We start from the raw sequence: 20,288 nt of genomic DNA on the forward strand, positions 1-20,288 counted from the left end.
CCTTGCCTTGGTGACAAAAATACAATATATTGATTACTCATCATACTATTTTCCAAAAATGATGGCTTCATCAACAACTTTATCCTTACAATTTCCATAATTTTAGTCCTCTGATTACTAAGAAAGCATGTGAAAGTATAAAATGAAAAATATGCAAAAAAATGTAAAATTGTCAAAAAAAGTTGTTGTCAACATTTTTTTGCAAAAATGAAAAATTGTGGAAGATGTAATGTCATGTAGAAGATAAGGGGAGTTATATGATCACAATACCTGCATGTTTTAGATTATGGTAAAAGAAAGTTTTGAAGGGACCTGAAACCCTTTATAAAAAACTAAAGATAAACATTTAAAGCACTAATAGATTTTACAAGGACTTGAAAACTAAAGTTAAAAAATCCAAACTAGGTTTTATAGGGACCTAAAACCAAGAGTTTAAACCAAACAAAATAGCTAGGTTTTACAAGGACCTAGAAGCTAGAGTTTTAAACAAACGAGAAAGCAAAAGGAAAAAACTAGCAAAACCACCTCGACTAGAATCCAACATGCTCGATCCACAACTTGTACCTACAAAAACTCCTTGATTATATTCACCACCTCTTTACCTACTTCCTTAATACTCTGGATGATATCAACAGGCAAAGGAATAGGAGCCCCAAGAGCTTGAGTAACCTTATTCCTTGTGCTCTACCTTGCTCTCTTACTAGGCTCACCAGGACTCCTTACTCCAGTATTGCTAGGTGACATAATTTCTTCATTGCTTTTCTTTCCCAAACTAGTTGCCACAACACAAAGGCTGGAACTAACCTATTCCATTTTTAGATCACTTCCCTTTATTAGTTGATGAAGATCCTATTTGTAATCTTTAAGCTTATTAGGAATGTTGCTGATATGCACTTCTAGCTAGGTAATCTTAGCCCATTCAACATCCAAATCTCTTTGCATTATCCCCATTTTATTTTTGAGTTCCATTAATTTATTATACATCCATGAATCACCTTGAAGAGAAATTTTTTCCTTGAGATTTGCAGTGTAAAGAAAGGAGATCTTAGCATCATCCCTCCTATCATCCACATTCCTAGGCTATGAGGAAGTAACATCATTAATCTGGGTATCAGTGTTTATAATCTAGGTATCAGTTTTTATGTCCATATTCTCCATCCTTTCCTCGTTCATCCCTTTACTTTGGCTATTATCCTTACCAACAAGGTCTTTGTCTTTATTCTTCTTTCCTATTTCCTCCTCCATTTTCTCCTCACTAGCATTATGTAAAGGGTGATCACCCAGTTTATCATCCTCCTCCATGTAGGTATCTGAGCTCGTATTTCTATCATGACTTCCCTCCACATAATATTTACTAGTAGACACCCCTTTACTCCCCAAGTACCCATCTAGGTTAGAGCTAAAATCCTCCATTTCCATTTTTTCATCATTTTTCTCATCCTTCTTCTCATTATCTAAAGTGGAGGAAGATTTAAAGGTTCCGCTCGTTGTTTTAAATCACCATCTTATAAGTTGACACCATACCTTTGTTTCTTATTATGGATATGGCTGAGAATTAGTAAATACCTACTGATTGCATGGAAAATACAGAGGATCAACAATTAAAAAGATGACAGTGGCAATGAAACCCTCATGGAGACAAGGGTTGTAAGAATATGCCTTCTACTCAATGACTAGGAGCCTAAAAGCCAATAGTTGGAAAGGTTTTGATAAGGTAATGGAGTATTGAAGTTTTTTTTATTTGAGTTCTTTGAGAGTTTTGAGAGTTTATAGTTTAGTATTGATAGGTAATTGGAATATTTTAGTTTCTTACTTGGTCTCTAGCCTTAGAAGAGTCCAGAGGGACTGAAAAAAATATGTTTGGAAGGCTTGGAAGAAGCCTAGTTATAGAGTTTGGTAAGAAGAACAAGATTAACACCTCCTACTTGCATCACCAACTCTAAGCCTTATCCAAAAAATCAACATTTTTAGGACTAAAAACACCATATTTCCAATTGCATGCGTATTATCCATATGTTCACAAGTTGATAAAAGTTGCAAAGAACCACAAAATAAGAATGTGCCATCCAAGCATCATGAGTTGTAAAATTGTTGACCATCCCCTATTTCATATAAAATGTTGGATATGAATTCTCTTGAAGATCTAGGTGACTCATTCATGTAACAATCCTACAAAACAAACCTAGAATGCAAAAACACACACATATTCTTAAAAACATCAAAATGATTAGAAAATTCAATATGTATCCTACAACAACAAGTTGTGCATGTGTGATTTATCTTCACATAAAAAGGTTTACCCATCTCAAAAAAATCTTTGACTTATTCACATTTGAGGGTACATACCAATAAATTTTGCAAAAAATTGTGTTTGAGTTGAGTCCAAAAAATATTTTGCATGTTGGTCATGATTTTGGCTACCAATCCTCCTTCTTAGAAGATCTCTTTGATTAGGGGAAACACGCATGTTATTTGTTCAAAAATATTTAATCAATGATTTCAAAGCTTCCCTAATTTCTTTATCCTTTCATAATAGTCTACCGCTAACTGTCCATAACTCATTTTTTGTTGGATCTTCCAATCTCTGATGCCTTACCATGGCTCTCCTTAGAGTACCTCTGTCAAATTTTAATGTTTTTCTTATCTTTCTCATGAGTCAAACTTTCTTCATTTGGGTACTTACTATTGTTGATGTAAGCACACATCTTGTGATGTTACTATCTTTGGTGTGTGATTTATAACCCACTTTTTCATATGAACTCATTAGATCCTTTACAATATTTTTTTCATTTGAATCATGCATCGTTCTTAGCCCAAGAATCTTCATGATGGGCCTAAATTTCAAATTCCTCATTAGTTCAACAAATAATTGGCATTGACCTATAAAGTTAATTCTTCAAAGAATAATCTCCACATACAATTAACTTTTGTTTGACAATTATGCTTGCTAATCTTGTTAGGCATTGATTTCAAAATTTTAGTATCAATATAAATCAAATATTTTGGTATTCTAAAACGAATTCTAGAAGGTGTTATAATCTCTTTCGTTTCCTCAACATTTTGAACATCAACATAAGGTTGAGAGTTTTGCATACCTTGAACTAAAGATGATGTGCCTTGGCAATAAGATGTAAAAGATAGAATATCACCTACTTGATATGTTGATGTTGTTCCTTCAACATGATATGATGGAGTGTGTATATCATTGGATATAGAAATTAGAGTCTTTTCAACATGAGATGATATGAATCCAACATTGGAAGATGGTGTAGCTTCACAATTTAATTATCTTCTTGAGCATAAGAGTCTCATTTGTTCTCTTTGTCTTTCCAATTCTTCCGCTTTGTTTCTTTGTGTCGATGGTTCTTGTTTCTCTTCGAAAGAAAATTCTTCATTATTGCATTGTAATTTTCTTTGTTCATGTATTTTATCTCTTTTAATTTCTAAATCTCTCTCCCTCTCTTCTGCTATTTGAGTTTTTGGTTTCTTCCTTGGCATGAAGATGATTTCTATATGTCAAATTATTCAAACATTTGAATTACTCACAATTTGTAAATTACAAATCATTCAAATACATATACAAATTAAAATTATTTCAATGAATACATAATATATATTAAACAACTTGTCAAATTTCTAACCATTTCCAAATAACAATTCATTCAAACATACAAATTTCAATGAATTCACTATATATTAAAAAACTTGTCAAATTATAATGAAATTTGTCTCCATAGTAACAAAGAATATTTAAAAAGGCACTAACTTTTTCTATAGAAAGAATGTTAAAAAAGCCTTCAAATAGTGAATTCAATGATTGAATTTGGTGTTTTCTAACTTCCTGGTGTAGGGAACCGATTCAAGGACAAGGAATAATGGGGTCATCATCTCATTAGCAACTAGGATTGGCATTTGACATCATCACAATTTGAATTATGATGAATCACATTAGGTCTTGGTCTCTTGTAAAGGAAAATGCATCAAGATGTTTTATAAATCTTGTTTGTATTTGTCCCATATGATCTTTAGTTAGGAGTTTTGCTTTAGTATGGGTAAATAAGGCCAAAAGGTTCTAAACTATGGTTTGTTACATGTTTTTGATCTTGTCTTAGTCATCTAATAAGGTTAGGAGTAAGGTTTTGTTGTTTAAAGGAAAAATTGTATTTTTTTGCAAAAGTCTAACAACAAATTGCTTAGTGACTTTTTGATAAGAAGTTGGAAAACTTGGAAAATGACATCCAATAGCCAAAATATGGTTGTAGTAATTGGAGGGAGGCTAAATTAGGAGGTTTTTTCTTTCTCAAGTCAGAGAATATCATTATACAAGAAGAAACTTTTGAAATCAATAAAATATACCTTATTTTTGTGCATTTTTGTTGTAACTACGATTGGTACGGATTGGTACAGATGTTCTAACATCTGCAAGTGACATGGTTAGATAGAGGGGAGAGTTAGCATGCTATTAGAGTTGGTTTGAAGTCATACATAAATCAAGGAGCAAGTTGTGTTGATTCTTGTAAAAACTGATCTATCAAACCCTTAAATCTAGGGTATTCATCAAAATAGGGCCCTAAATTGACTTCCCATTAGTGGATTTGTATGGCCAATTGGAGGGATTAAGTTAGGATGAAGACTGATCAAATTCCAAAGGCACACATTTAGGGGATGGAGTTTTTAATTTTTCCTTCCTTGCCCTAGGCTAAATATCTCAATGTATTTAGCATCTAGCGATTGTGTTTGAAGGATTAGATGGCTAAGAAGTATTTATTTGGCTAAGTGAGAGTGGATTTGGTGTATTTTGGAGTTAGGGAAATTGTTAGAAACAACATTTCAATATCATGAACCCAATTTAGAGTAGTTCCTTAAGAAACCACACCTAATTAGGTCTATTAGGTTTGTGAGTCTTAGGACCATTTTGAGATGCTGGAGTAGGGTTGGAATCTAGAACCTTGTAGTCTCTTAGAACTCCCAAAAGGGTATTAGAATCCATAATTAATTTTCCAAGTATTTTGGAGAAAATTTGAGCTATTTGGGAAATATCAAGTTAGGAGGGCTAATTGGGCATTAGACCTAAAAGTGCAATTTTCTAGTTTTCATAGTTTGGTGATTGGTGAAAGAAAGTTATTGAAGGATCTTAGTAAGGGGAAAAATTGGATATTGTAGACAATTAGTTTAAACTTTCCAAGCCCTTGTAATCACATTTTTGAGATCAACAATTTCTCAAGGAATTGAGCAATATTGCATATTTGTGAGTGAAACCACCTTTTGATGTCGAGTCTCTACATCAAGTGGTATTAGAGCCTAGTTGATTCTAATTTAGGAGTCTACATAGGAAAAGATGTCTAAAGGTAAAGAAGGGGATGGGGATATCCCTTTGAGGGTGATTAACATGGAGTTGGCCAAGATAGTAAAGGAGCAAAGGGCAAAGAATAGAGCCATTATGGTTGATAATAGAGCCATGAGAAGAGAATTGGATAAGTTGAAAGGGTAGGTAAGGAGAGGAGACATTGAATATTTAGAGGCAAAAGAGGTGGAGGAAGAAGATCCACCCAGACTAGCAGAAATTCCAAAAGATCAAAGGGCTATGTTTGTAGCCTGAGAGAGGGTAGGGAAGAAGAACAAGGGAGACCTACCTATGTTCCACGATAAGCTGGAACTAGAGGAGTGCATGGACTAGCTAGAGGCTCTTGAAAATCATTTTGAATATGATGATATACCTACAAAATAGAACGTTAAGATTGCTAAGTCCAAGTTGAAGGGACCAACCCTTAGTTGGTGGAACTTCCTACAGAATGAGAGGGCAAAGGAAGAGAAGGCACTCATATCAACTTGGAAGAGGATGAAAGAGGAGATCAATAAGCAATTCATCCTAGAGGATTATGAGATCATTATTCACAAGAAGCTATAAAACTTAAAGCAACATGACCTAGATGTAACACCTATACTCAAGAATTCCATTCCTTATCTTTGAAGGCAAGAATGTATGAAAGTGAGAAACAAGAGTTGGCTAGGTACATAAATGATCTTAAGTATAGTATTCAAGATGAAATCACTCTAGTGACTATGGAGTCTATTCATAAATGTTTTCAATTAGCCTTGAAGATTGAGGATAAACAAAAGAGGAAGGAAGATCAGAATAATAGAAGAGGAAGAGGAAACAACTATAGAGGAAGGGGTAGGTTTCAGAATAGGAACTTTAACAAAAACCAAGGAGACTAGGAGAGGGACAATTCACCAAGGAGAAACTCTAGAGGTGGATGAGGTAATAGTAGGGGGAGATTTGGAGGCAGAGGATAGGGTGTCTTCATAGGGAAATGCTTCTCCTGAAACCAAGTAACAACTTGTAGTATTAGTGGTCAAATGAGGAGTAGAATGGTATGGAAGGTTTTTGGAAGTTTCTTTTAGGTTACCTAGAGATTTCTATTAATTTTTCTTAATTGGGTTTCCCTTAAAACATTGTATTTGGGAAAGCCTTAGATGACCCTCATTTCTTGGGAAATTTGGAGCTTGCACCTTAGAAGTAGCTTTAAAGTCTAAGAATTTGGAATTTGAGAGACATTCCAAATGGGTTTCCAAATATCAAATTATTTTTTGTGTTTTTAAGGGAGATTTGGATCTATTAGCCAAAAACCAAATTCTGAGGCCTAATTGTATTAGGTCTATTTGGGTCAAAGTGGTAGTTAATGTTATGGCTATTGCAATTCAAGCTTGAAAATTTGGGACTAGTTGAAAATATGTTAGTAGACATGCCTAATGTCACTGGAATTCTCTATGGATTCCTTGTAGTCCTATTTACCTTGTATCTTGACCCATATAAGAGATTCATTATTGTTAGCATGAATGTTCATGATACTACATTGGGGGAGTATCCTAAGCATTGGAGAGTATTGACATGTTGATTTCATGAATGTGTTTTCAATTGATGTCAACATAGTAGTAAGTTTGTGAAGACTGGCAAAGTAGCAGACTGAGATCTTAGTTGTATGAACATGATTTTGAATGTCTAGTGATGTGATTTCATGGACATGTTCAGTAAAGTGTCCCGATGACAAGGTTTAATGCACAAAACGTAAGTGAAAGATATACAGAAGTTGTACTTTATTTATAGAGAGCACTACAAAGACAGAGTGCTTGGAAAGCATTTTTTGATGTTTGTACTATATCTTTCATCTAAGATGTAATAAGAGGATAAGCGGTCAGCCTATGATAGAGGAAAATTAGATGGTGACATCCGTGGATGTGTAAGCCCTAGTATTGCACGTGTGAAGTTTTGTATACATTGTGAATCGACAATGCTATTGTAATTGTAATTAATTAATTATCTTATTATAATTAATTGGGAAAGCCTCAAGGCTGACTCAAGAAATTATTATTATTTTTTTTTTTAGAGGGGTAAATGCTTTGACCTAGAGCTATGAACCAGTGAGGCCACAAACAGAGTAAGGTGAAAAGGAGTAGGGTGTTTATTGAATGGGAGTAAGTGATCCAAGGGATTATTAGATGTGAGTTTTGTGATCTAGTTACAAGATCTGAAGGAGCAAAAGTCTGGTTGATAGGATAGAGAAAGAGGAAAGAAGTACTATTCATTTCTATTATTTTGCAAAGAATAATGCAGAGATCATTTGGAGTGGTGGGTTCATTGGTCTTTCCCTTGAAGCTATTTGGGCAGTGGGTCCAACTATCTTCCACAACTCTTAACAAGAGTGACACAACTCCTAATAGGTTTGAATCTCCTAACAAGGATTCAAAGTCTCGTAACAAGGACTGATATATACTAAATGTTGTTATAGACTCCTAACAGGGTCCATCCTCTAACAAGGAATATTTATATTAGTACATCATCTTTTGGGTATCATCCCCACTGGTGTTTTCCCTCTGATCAAGGATTTCCCTAATTAACATGTCTGGTGTTATTTTCTATGAGTATCTTGTTATGGTTTTTGATTATATTGCTCATATGGTTAAGTTTGTTTAAGGTTGATAATTATGATAATAGTTGGATAATTGATTCACACCCCCCCCCCCCTCTCAGTTATATTAGTGGACTATATATTATAACTATTGGTGTAATTAAATATTTACTAATTATACTTTACTTAAGTTTACTTAGGTTAATGCATTAGCATATTAGTTGTCATATAGACACCTAGGAGTTTGTAGATTCATATGAGTTGTCATGATGACAACATAGTAGTTTACACTCCAATTGAGCACATGTTGTCGACTACATCTCTTTATGAGATACACCTTTGCATTCTTATCCTCTCATTGTTGCACACACATTCATGCACAATGGAGGATAATCCACTCTTGGTGGACATGTGCTTAGTTGTTATGCTTATCTCTTTGCTGACTCCTAGTCATATCAATTGCCTTTATATACAATGCACTTCTTTGATGAATTCATCCAAATATCTGATATCCAATCATCTGATATCCACTATCATTTTATCATCATTTGTCTCTCTTGTGCTATCTATTGAGCTTCTTAATCTTTGGCATTGAATTATTGTCTTAGGAAAAGTCTTACATAGCATCAGATCTATACCAAATTCTTACATGGTATCAGAGCCATAGGAGTTTCATTGCATAGCCATTGGAGAGCTTTTTTTTTGTAGGTCAAGAGTGGAGCTTGCTGGTGCAAATTAGATATTGGTATCATATTCAGAAGGTCAAAAAACCCCCAAATCAACTTTTTTTCATCAAAATTAGAAATTTGAGGTGAAATCTAGAGTCATTTGATTTTTGGAGGTGTGACAACAATGATTCAGGAAAAATAATTACAAAGGTGATTTTCAAATAGTGATATCTCCCTCATACAGACTCCTTTTTTCGAGCAATTTTTTTTTGTTTTGGGGTAGAATTTTGTGATCTACACATTGGTGTAGGTTGTTTGTGATCTTTGTTACTCAATTTTTCTAAAAGTTGTCAATCCTAATTTTTACAACTTTAGAGGGTTCATTCGAGCTCATATGGACACATATTTAGGTGCTATTTTTTTGAAAGTGCATACTTTTTTGTCTACTTTCCAGATCTAGTATCAGTTTGGAGTAATTTTGAGTAGACATAGTACTTTTAGTATTTGGTCATTTTTTGGCCTATTTTGACACTTGTAATTAATTAGATCCTTGAGAGATCTTGTGTCTTATCTATATGAGTCATATATAGCTTCATATTTGCTGTTGTAACTATCAAAATTAGAAGTCCACTTTGGTTCATTTTTACAAGTGGCCAATTGTACTCGTACTAAATATCAAGTGCCAAAGCATCTTTTTTTTTTGTTGTTGGGGGGGGGGGGGGGGGTGTGCATTGATTAGTACATCATGGATGAGGAAGATTTAATTACCTTGACAACACAAAACTATAAGTAATGTAGTGAATTAGTTGTCACTTATCTTAGTGAGCATAATACATTTTCATATGCGAAAGGGCTTTCATATAATGGTGACACTGTTACAATCATTTGTCGTGCACTCTTTCTACATATGGATATGGAGGTTATGGATTCACTTGATGACATGAAGTCAACTAATTTTTATGATATTTGGATCTATCTTTGGGAGATGTATGTAGATCCACATGTTCCTCCATTCCCAAAAGATCTTTTACCTCCAACTGTAGCTACTAATTCTCCTATTGATATTGCATCTACTATTGCTCTTGATGATGCTTGTATTCACATAGTTGTGGATTCACATCATTCAGTGCAACAAGATATAAATTGTCTTTGAGATTTAGTTCCTTGGGATGACTTCTTGATAAACATTGTAGGTTTGTTTGTGGATTCCTACATTGAGGAAATGGGAGACACTATTGATGATATACATATTCTCTTTATTGAGGATGATCCTTCTTCAATTGTTGCAAGGGAACACTCTAACCCTCATGATTCTCTACTTGATCTTTCTTTTGAGTTTGACATGATTGTGGATATTTTCTTACAACATTTGCAAGAGTTCCCTTTCACTTTAATACATTTGAGTCTTTGGACATTGTTTTACATGAATCTCAAACTTCACTTTAGATTTCGGATTGCATGTTTGATCATACTCATGTGTTGTAGATTCCTATGCGGTTTCCTAAGACAAATTACATTATGAGAGTTCTTCCTATTGATTGGGGAGGATTCTTTTGTACACCCATGCCACTATTTCTCCCTCAAGGGAGAAATATTATTCAATTTTCATGGTGTAGCTTGTACATTGATCCAGGAGCATATTTCATGGGTATAGATTCTACATTGATGGGGGGCTTCTTTTTTTCTCTTCCTACTTCTTCTTTTGAGGAGGTATCTTGGTCTTTGGAGTTTGATCCACATTCCTATACAAAGTAGTTGCTATTGGTTCCTTATCTATCACCTTCTTCTATTGGACTTGATCTTTATTAGTTCATGACATCTTCATTATTCAAAGACATGGTGTCACATCTTCAAACTTTAGAGACAACATACTTCATATGGATTCCCCTTCCATCTTCCTATCCACAATGGGAAGCCTTCTTGCATTTATATTTGATGTATCTTCTTCCTAAGGTGATAAATATTGTTTGTAGGCATTGGATTCCCTTTTGTCTTCAAGTACTCATCATTCTTGTAGGAGATCATTCACTATGGGGGGATTTCATTTCTCCTTATTTCCTTCTTATGGAGGGATTCTCTATTGTATATGCATGATGTATGTCATAATAGGGGGGTCTTGATTACTCCATCCATACATGAAACTTACATTATTTTTCTTCTCTCTTTTTGGGGGAGGGTTTTTCCAATGTGGTTTTCCCTCTTTCTTTGCTTTATGAGAGATTGCATTGCATATCATTTGCACTTGTATATTGTACATGGGTATCTGACATGGCCTAGTAGCTGGGACCCATATTGCATTATTATCTAGCTTTTGTGAGCTTAAGTACATTTCCCTAAGTTTCACTTAAGGGGGGCGAGGGGGGGAGGGGGGGGTTTGGTGTAATTAAGTATTTACTAATTACACTTTACTTAAGTTTGCTTAGGTTAATGAATTAGTATATTAGTTGTCATGTAGACACCTAAGAGTTTGTAGATTCATATGAGTTGTCATGTTGACAACACAGTAGTTTGCACTCCAATTGAGCACATGTTGTCTACTAAATCTCTTTATGAGATACACCTTTGCATTCTTATCCTCTCATTTTTGCACATACATTCATGCATAATGGAAGATAATCCACTCTTAGTGGACATGTGCTTAGTTGTTATGCTTATCTCTTTGCTGACTCCTAGTCATATCACTTGCCTTTATATACAAGGCACTTCTTTGATGTATTCATCGAAATATCTGAAATCCAATCATCTAATATTGATTCTCATTTGATCATCATTTTTATCTCTTGTGCTATCTATTGAGCTTCTTGATCTTGGCATTGAATTATTTCCTTAGGTAAATTCTTACATGGTATAAGAGCTATACCAAATTCTTACAATAACAATTAGTATTAGAGCATTAGGTCCTTGAAGGATAAGCTTAATAGCTTTGGGAGATCATGGCAAGAAAGATTACTCCTAAGTCTGATAGAGGAAATTTTGTCTCATAAAAGATAGAGCTTCTTGGTGAATTATCATGTGTAAAGATTTGGATATTGAGTTTCTTGATCTAGAATCCTTACGTTGCATAAAAAATAACTAAAACAAAGATAGATCCATATGTGAAGAAGAGAAGAATGTCAAGGAACGTATCAATTGGTTTATGAAAAGAGAGCCAGAAGGTATTAAAACATTTAAATATTAAACATGTAATGATTTTGGTCATCATGCATCTAAATATCCTATGAGAGCAAGAAAATCTAGAAAGAGTTCACTTTTTGATGAAGATATTAAGCCTAAAATTATTAAGGAAGAGGTAGTAAAAGAAGAGCTAGCTCTAGTAACTATTATTAAAGATGATAATTATGGAATTTTTAGACATAACATTGAAGTTTTCTTTGAGACTAACAATGATCTACTAAATGATGTGTTAACTACTAAGCAAAGAGGAGAGCAGAGGTTTGAACCTAGAGATGAGACAAGAGTTGAGATATCAAATCCTACCCCTAACATGAATCTGACAAGGAATCACCCTCCAAAGAAGATAATTGGAATCAAAGACAAAGGTATGATGACAAGAAACAGAGTTAATGAGGAGATATGCTTGATTTCTCAAGTTAATCCTAAAAGTGCAGATGAAGCATGTAAAGATGATCATTGGATTCAAGCAATGAAGGAAGAATTATATCATATTTTAAAGAATGAAACATGGGAGTTAGTTCTTAGGCCTCAAGAGAAGAATGTGATAGGAACCAAATGGATATTCAAAAACAAGATGAATGAGCAAGTTGAAGTTGTGAGAAATAAGGCTGGACTTGTATGCAAAAGTTAATCACAACAAGAAGGCATAGGCTATGAGGAGACGTATGCCTCTGTAGCTAGAATGGAAGTAGTAAGAGTTTTCTTGTCTTATGCAGTGAATAAGGAGTTTGAAGTATATCAAATGGATGTTAAATCATCCTTCTTGAATGGAGAAGTTGAAGATGAGGTATATATTGAGCAGCCTAAAGGTTTTCCTCTAACAGAAGAAAATAATATGGTATGCAGACTAAAGAAATCTCTATAAGGACTGAAGTAAGCACCTAGAACTTGGTATGCAAGATTGGACAACTATTTAGAAAAATTTGGATTTGCTAAAGGTACAATAGATAGTAACTTGTATTTGAAAGAAATTGAGAATGGATTGTTGATAATAGTAATATTTATTAATGACATCATATTTGGAGGTAATGATGAAGTAGGTGATAATTTTGTTGAAGAAAAGAAGAATGAATTTGAAATGAGCATGATAGGAAAAATGAAGTTTTTCTTAGGATTACAGATTGTGGAGAACAGTAATAGTATTTTCATTTCACAAGATGAGTACTTGAAAGACTTGTTGAAAATATTTGGATTGGAAAGTTGTAAGCCTATTGGTACACCTATGATAACTAGTCACAAGTTATCTAGCAAAGATGAGACACACACAACAAAGCATAAGAAGTACAAATCCATGATTGGAGGTTTGCAATATCTGACTCACACTAGACCATATATAGAAAATGTAGTTGGGATTGTATCTAGATTGCAAATTGATCCTAAGGAGTATCATTATGCAATAGTAAAGAGGATATTTAGATATTTGAAAGGAATATTTGACTATGGAATTTGTTATGATAGATAGAGTCATTTCACTCTATGTGCATATTTAGATGTAGATTGGGTAGGCAGTATGGATGATAGAAAGAGCACTAGTGATGGAGCATTTTTCCTTGGAGGAATATTGGTTTCTTGGTTGAGAAAGAAACAAGATTGTATTTCTCAGAGTATAGCTAAGGTAGAGTATGTTGTAGCAAAAAATAATTGTAATCAAGTTATGTGGATGAAATAGGTGTTGAAGGATATTAGAATTGAGTTTGTAGAAACTGTTATCATAGACTGTGATAACACAAGTATAGTAAGTACGTCTAAGAATCATGTATTGCATTCTAAGACTAAGCATATATCTATTAAGTATCATGTGTTGAGAGAGAAAGCAACAAAAAAAGAGATCATATTGGAGTATGTGAGTACTAAAGATCAAATTTTGGATATCTTTACCTAAAGATACATTTGAGTACTTGAGAGGTATCCTTGTGGTTATACCCCTGCCTACTTTTGAGTAGATGATGAAGTAAGTGCATCATTCTAGTGGTATAGAGCACTATTGTTAGACTGGATTAGATGTTGATGCTTCCTATATGGGGGAGTATCTATGATGAGCTAAGTCATTAAGGACTCTTGGTATTTGGTCTTGAACAATGTCTTTGGACACTTGAGCTAGTTGAAGACTTGGAGTAGTAAATTGACATAATAAGGCCTTTTTCATTGATGTCAATGGGGGATAATATGCATGAAAAAAATCTCCTAAGTATGTATGGGGAGAGTGCATGGAAGTCTCTACTTTATTAGAGAGATTTAGAAACATTCGTGTAAAGAAGGAAGAGGAATATCTCTACGGGGGAGATATGCAACATGAGGTAGTCTAATATATGGTGAGTTGTTTACTATGAACAATTGTTGTCGATCTTAAAGAAGAAGAAGAACATAGAATTGTTCTAGATTCTTTCAAATCTGATTGATGAAGAGGATTTGAGAAGATAAGAATAGCAATAGCAGAGTATTGTTTTGGTATTCTTGGAACTTAGATGTTTTTCATCTATGTTTCCATCAATTCCAAAGGGGAGATTGTTAGCATGAATGCTAATAATACTACATTAGGGAGTATCTTAAGCATTGGAGAGTATTGACATGTTGCATTCATGACACTATTTTTCATTGATGTCAACAGAGCAGTAAGTTCGTGAAGACTAGCTGAGAAGTAGACTAAGACCTTAGTTGTACAGATAAGTTTTTGAATGTCTAGTGATGCGTGTTCATGGACATGTTTAGTACAGTGTCCTGATGACCATTTTTAATGCACAACAAGTAAGTTGAAGATGTATGGAAGTTGTACTTGATTCACTAAGAGCAGTATAGAGATAGAGTGCTTGGAAAGCAATTTCTGATGTTTGTATTGTTGGAAATATTCAAGACTATGCTAAGTTATTGAGAGGGGAGGGGTGAATCAGAAAATTCTAAAACTTTAACAATTTCAATTCTTAATCCAATAAATCAATTAGCACTTAATTTGTCACATCTGATCTAATTGCATGCATGAGAAATTGAAAACATGAAAGCATTCATAACACTTGAACACAAAGATTTGGTAACCCAAAAACCTTTTGAATAGAAAGTAAAGCTAGGGTGGGGATGATACCCACAAAAATTATTACTACACCATAAAGTTGGCCTATTAAGGCTTACATTGATCACTTCTGATGATTTGGTCTATTAGGAGCAATTAGGACTACTAGGTCCACCTTGTGAGAGGATTTACAAACGTACAATGGAGTATGCACTCAGTAAAGAGATTTATAAAAGACTATTAGGTCTACCTTGTTAAAGGATTTTGATTGGTTCACCTATTAGGATGAAGTAATAGATCTTTGATTTGCAATTGAGTTTGTTGATAGAGATTCCTTAGTATACTGATCACCTTTCTGTGATAGATATGTCTCTACTGCTCCTTATATTGACATGGCCTTCACAATTCACTCTTTATTTGCTGTATCCATAACTTGAACTTTTTGCATCCACATTTAGATTACAATACATATGTTCACATTCACATTCTCACACATTGGATATGATACACTACATTACATATATATACCAATCCAAATTACAAAATTTCAAAGTCAACCATGATACAAGTTAACACAAATATTACAAAGTTGGCCCACATAAAGATACTTGGGTTCTGAAGATTGACTCAATGAGGTTTTGATTCTTGACATCCACTATCAATGCTCGACATCATCATGTACTTGGTAGACATAGGAGCTCGGTCCATACTGATCACTTTTAAGTAGCCTTGAACTTGGTCTGCATTGGTGACTCAATAGATATTGTGCAACTTGGCAAACACTGAATCACTTGGTTAGCATAAAGTAGCTCAGTTAACACTGGCTTTGCATCACATGAACTATGAACTCGGTAAACAATTCAATGCTTGATAACCACTGATAAACTTAGTGTATACTAAAATGCACAGTTTAAACTGCTGGACTTCACACTGACTGAATCTGCTTGGTAACCACTAGGATTAGTCCAAAAGACTTTGTAGCAATTGTAGAGCTCTGTGGCTACTAAATTACATGGAAAGCACTATAGACTATTTAATGAGCTTAGTAGCTACCCAAAATCTAAATAAGTGTGTGTCACTAATAACAAACTTGACTGATATGTCAACAATCCCCCCCTTTGGAATTAGTGACAAAAACACTTATAGCCCAAAACTGAATACCTCGTATTCATCACCACGTGATACTAGCTCGATATATTTTTTAGATTTTTCAAAATTGATCTTTGTAAGTATGCAATATACTATACATCTTTTTTTATATAAGATCTCCACCATAGAATATTTCTCCCCCATACTATGTGTCTCTCTATGTACATGTCTTTCTTTTCTTCAATATAACTTTTCTCCCATATACATATAACATTTCTCCAATGTAACTTTTCTCCCCCTTTTTGATAGTAATGCCAAATATTTATTCTAACATATTTACATAGAGAAACCAAAATGAGATAAGAATTCAGAATGTACCTTGAGGGTGATTGCCAAGGTTTTATCCCAATTTTCTTGTAAGACCTTGCATATATGAATTTTAATTTGTACCTCTACTAATAGTTCAATCATGTAATCCACAATAGAGAAGTTGTTATCATGGATCAGAGTCTTTGAAAATACAATATGTTGAGCAGATCCTTGCTTCTTCTCTTAACAATTCAACTTGCACGTCTTACAAAAACCTAATTTTCTTAAAATGTGTAGAGCTTGAACTAGGGTCAAGCTGTAGATGTTGAGCACTTTCTTTAAGATCTATATCAATTTTGGACAATTTGTCCTTTACTTCCTTTGTATACTCAGTGACATCACATAGTTTCCCAAAAAGTGATGACCCATTTGAATAGGACACCTCAAGATTGACCAAAATTGTGGAAAGCTCAACTTGATAAATGGCTATTTGCTGAGAAATGTGCTCCAACACTTTATTGTTAAATTTATTTTCAGCCTTTTCAACCAACTTTTCTTGAACATTGGTGTCTTCATTGAATTTTTGGACTGCCTCTCCTAGCTGATATAAAATAGGTTGAGAATAATCAACCTCAATTCCTATTGTGTCAGTCAAGATATTCTTGGCATCATCAATTATCTTATACTCTCTATCTCTCTCCTCTCTTAATCTTTGTTGTTTGGCCTTTTTCTAGAGGAGTTCATCAAATATGTGCATTTGGTCTGTAGAATGATTGTAGATATCCCATTGGGAATTACTATTTCCTCATCTAAATCTATGTCTTCCTCTATCTCCTTTCCTTTCCCCAAAAATTTTGTACTTGGTTGAGACTTAGGCTCAACTGCTCTTGCACTTATTGCTTTTGTACCCAAAATGGAAACAATAGTAGACATACTTAAGCTTGTAGTAAAAACTAATACAGTACTAATCGATGGAATACTTATAGAAATACTTGAAGAATCCAAAATTGATGAATTCAAAATTATAGAATCCATTACTAAAGTAGAAAAAACTAGAGAGCTTACCATGAATGTACTCAAAAATTGAAAGTCAAAATTGGATAAGTGAAGATTGAAGAACTCAACTCGGTAGATGAAGGAGTCTATAGCTCAGTGGATGAAGTGGAAGTCACTTCTGTCAATGATATGCTGAGCTAAGTTGGGGCAAAGAGTGATTGGACATTTGATGTATCAGTAGTAGTCACAACCAAACTTGCTGAAGTTGTCTCTGTACTTGATGTAGTCAATGGTTTTCTCGAGGAGTGAGGAAGTGAGGCATTGACTATAGTAGCTATCTTGACTGGATCAATCTCCTCATCATCTTGCTTTTCTTCCTCGGTAGCTTCTGGACCTTGATCCTCTTCATCTTCTTCATTATCAAAATGAGTCACTTCTTCAATATTTTCTTCCTCATCTTTCTCCTTATCTTCTTCTTCATCAACATCCTTTATTTCAATTGGAAATTCACTTGGTTTATGAAGATGATAAATATTTTTCCAAGTTTTTGTAGCATTTCTAATGACATGCTCAATGTCCTTGATTAAAACCAAACAAGTATTAAACCTTAGAGTCAACTTTTCTTTGTTTTTCTTTAAAGACTCTTTCACCTCAGCATCTGTTATGCTTGGTGGTAACTACCTCAGGGTTTGTGCATATATTTCTTTGACTATTTGCATAGCAAAATCCTATCCGTGCTTTATCTTCTCTAGCAATTCACTGGATACTTGAGAAGTGATATGGTCTAGTGAGTACTTCCACTTACCCATTTTGATTAGCACCAGTTCTTTAACTTGCTTCTACTTAGCCTCAGTCCTGATTTCATATTTCAAAGATTTAAATTTTTTTATTACTGCTCCTTCTTCCAATTTCTTTAACCTATCCTAGAAGGTGGGTGGAGTTTTGTTGAATACAATGTCACTTCCTTTGTTTCATGACCTCCTTGTGAAGACTACAGTGGATGACTTTATATGCTTGGTGATGATCACCTTGCCCTTATTCTTCAAAGGTTCTTCTTCTTTTTCAAATTCTTCCTCATCCTCTACTTGTTCTACATCCTCACCTTTACCCTCGGTTAACAAGAGAGGTGCACTTGATTTTAGTTTGGCTATCCTTCTCTTCCCTTTGTTAACCACCTACGCAAGCTTTATTTCTAGCTCTATTATGGCCTTAGCTTCATCATAAGTTCCAAAATAAGGGGCCTTGGGATCAACAAATTCATTGACAAGGGTTTCAATGATATCCTTTGTCTCATCAATATTCACCTCATATCCAAGAGGTTTGACCTACACAACTCTAGGTTTAACTTCCTGGATATATACCTTGTCACAGTCCACCATGAAGCATACATCATCCTTGTAGTCTTCAACTAACTTCTTCAGAATTCTAAACCTATTGTTCAGTTTCTCTTTGAACACATCAAAGTAGTTGTCCATTATGTTGCCATAGTTCTCACCTATTTCTGCAATATATTCATTTATTTGGTAAAGTATAGCCACATCTTTTCTCTAGACTATAGTGCCTATAGAAGGCAATAACTTATGGAAATAAAAGAATAGATAGTTAATAGTGAACCAAATTCACACAGGTTCCTCTTTGATGTTCTAATACTTTTCATGTTTTTATTGAATTGCCTCAACAATAGGTCGACAAGGCCATAAGATAGGTTGTTTTTAACCACTTTATATGCCAAATCCATGGCTTCACATGACATGCTGTTAAGAAATCTTGAACTATATATTTTATGTGCAATAACATGAATTCCAAATTTCAACTCTACATTTATGACAATGCTTATTTTCATACCTCTGCCAGCCCACTCGGCTAGGGTTTTCTTCTCCAACTCTGCTCGACCTACAATTTTTGTTGTTTTGGCTTTGGCTAGCATGGGGAAGCTAGTGATTCGATAAATCATCTTCTTTGTTATTAGAATTGGCTGTTCTAATCACATCTGTCCATTATGCATCCAGCTAATGATAAACCTAATCCATTTAATTTGAAATTCTTGGGGCATATGGTGAATATATGTCAATCCTTTTTCTTCTAGATCTTGATGCTCAAGTTTTATGGTTCCATCAACACATAATTGACCTAGGGCATCATCCATCTCTAGAGTACCAATGTCTTGAATTGCACATTTAAAATGAGTATGAATGTTGTTAACAAGAAGTACCTTAGGAGGGATTTGGGATTGAGCTTTGCTTGGGTTTAGGGTTTCAGTAATTGCGGGTGTGAGCTTGAAATCTAGTGCTTTCCATTCAACTCTTTGAACCAACATGTTAGACGCTTTCTTGACCTTGCTACTGCTGGATGCCATTTTCACTTAGTAGCTTGAGAGAACTTCGAAAAAATTTTGCAAATTTTTTTCTGAAGTTGCTTTGATTACATAGAAAATAGCTCTTTGCAATAGCACTCAAAAATTCATAGTAAGAAATGAATTCAATTCCATGCCTTTTGTTAAAACTTTACCATTAATGCTTAGTGCAGAGGTAGATAAGTTGATAGACTATCATCCACTATATGGCATTGATTACTTGGTGACATCTCCATGATTCAGTAACCATAAGTGCCTTTGTTACTCCTGACCTTTCTTGGTAGAAACTATGACTTGGCCTTACTCAATAGAAAAGGTAACTTAGTAACAACTGATACCAATTTTTCTTAGTGATCCCTTTGTATCTTGTATATAGATTTAGATCTTTGTCACCTTTCAACTAGAACTGATTCAGATATCTTCTTTGATAGCTTGGTTCTAGTTCTTCCTTGAGAACTTACTTAGGAATGGTAGAGTCACCCAATTCTTAAGTGACTTGACCATCATTACTTGGACCGGTATCCTCAGTAGACTTAGGAATCCACTGCTATCTCATCTACTTTTGGATGTTATTAGCCTTTGCTTTCTTTTCATCTTTAATTTTACCAGTATTCATATAATTCTTAGCAAGATGACCAAGTTCTGTACAAATAAAACATCTTTTAGTGACATCTCTTTTCCTCATATGGTGTTTAACATAATTCATACCAACCACAGTAATGACATCTACACTAGGTATTGTAGTCCAACCAAATATTGCTTTCATAATTTTCTCTTCAAGATTC

The 20,288-nt window shown here is 34.3% G+C and overlaps 1 pseudogene; it reads right to left on the minus strand.

Moving 5' to 3' along the window:
• The window catches only part of LOC149573207 (phospholipid-transporting ATPase 1 pseudogene), a 40,322-nt pseudogene extending 38,903 nt beyond the window's left edge, over positions 1 to 1,419 (minus strand).
• Positions 1,420 to 20,288: the final 18,869 nt, after the last annotated feature.

This window comes from Cupressus sempervirens, chromosome 2 (genome assembly GCF_028749045.1).
Source record: "Cupressus sempervirens isolate cs-2001-9-10 chromosome 2, ASM2874904v1, whole genome shotgun sequence".
Taxonomy (NCBI): domain Eukaryota; kingdom Viridiplantae; phylum Streptophyta; class Pinopsida; order Cupressales; family Cupressaceae; genus Cupressus; species Cupressus sempervirens.